This window comes from Ursus maritimus, unplaced genomic scaffold (assembly GCF_017311325.1).
Source record: "Ursus maritimus isolate PB19 unplaced genomic scaffold, ASM1731132v1 scaffold_7, whole genome shotgun sequence".
NCBI classification, from domain to species: domain Eukaryota; kingdom Metazoa; phylum Chordata; class Mammalia; order Carnivora; family Ursidae; genus Ursus; species Ursus maritimus.
The window spans coordinates 25,346,976-25,347,938 of NW_024426885.1; the positions used below are offsets into that span (position 1 = coordinate 25,346,976).

General features: G+C 63.0%; 1 protein-coding gene across 1 annotated transcript in view; it reads right to left on the bottom strand.

Moving 5' to 3' along the window:
* Nucleotides 1-963, bottom strand: part of INA (internexin neuronal intermediate filament protein alpha) — a 14,163-nt gene that overhangs the window by 12,055 nt on the left and 1,145 nt on the right. The window lies entirely within an intron of this gene.

Genomic DNA, 963 nt, shown 5'->3' on the forward strand with positions numbered 1-963 from the left:
CGCCACCGGCGCTGGAGAGGCGTGAGGACAGGCGAGAGCCATCTCCAAACACCTTGCGGTAGGAGGAGGAGGCGCACAGGTAGTGCTCCGAGCCGAAGCTCATGGTGCCGGGACCAGGGCCGGGAGAGCGGCTGCGGCTGAAGATACTGAGCAGAGAAGAGGTGCGCCAGACGGGGCGCGGCTGGGCGGTGTGCACCGGGTTTTAAGGCGCCGGGGCTGGGGCGGCGCGTTGGGGGCGGAGCTCCTGCTCCGGGTCTGGTGGAGAGAGGGAAGGGGGGCATCCAGGAGCGGGGGCGGGGAAGCGCAGTGACAACTGCAGCTGCGCGCGCGGCGGACCTAGGGCGCGGAGACAAAGCGATTTGCGTAGAAGCCGCTCCCTGTCCGCAACGCCCCTCCCCAAGGATTGTCTGGTTGGGAAGTACTTTAGCGGAGGGGTGCCTCAACGCCTGGGGTTTCTCATCCGAGACCACCCGGCTCTGTCGCTTCCCTCGACCCTGTCCTCTTTGCCCCCCTTAAACCCACCCGGAGTCAGGGTTTTCTGGGAGGTGTCCCGAACGCCCGCCCATCCCTCCCCGGGAGCTCCTGAGGGTGAGGCCCTGTTTCTCCCATTAGAGTGGGGACTTTGTATCTTCCCTCAGGCTTTGTCCCTTCCCTCCGCCAGCTAGGGGTTCCCAGGGGATAGAGTGGGTCTACGTCAGAGAGCATCTTATCAGCTGTTCCTCTGCAGCTCTCGGAAGCTCCCAGGGCGGGTGGCTGGGCGGAATGCTCATGACGCCCCCGGAAAAGAGGGGAGATAGATAAAGAACACGGGCCTGAGTTGCAGTTAGTAGAAGGAAGCGCAGGAAAGAGCTGGGATGGCTGCAATCTGCAAAACTAAAATGCCCCTGACGTTTGCGTAAGTAAACGGGTTTCCCATCCGCAGACCACACGGCTTCTTTTGACCCTGTCCTCCTTGCCTCCACC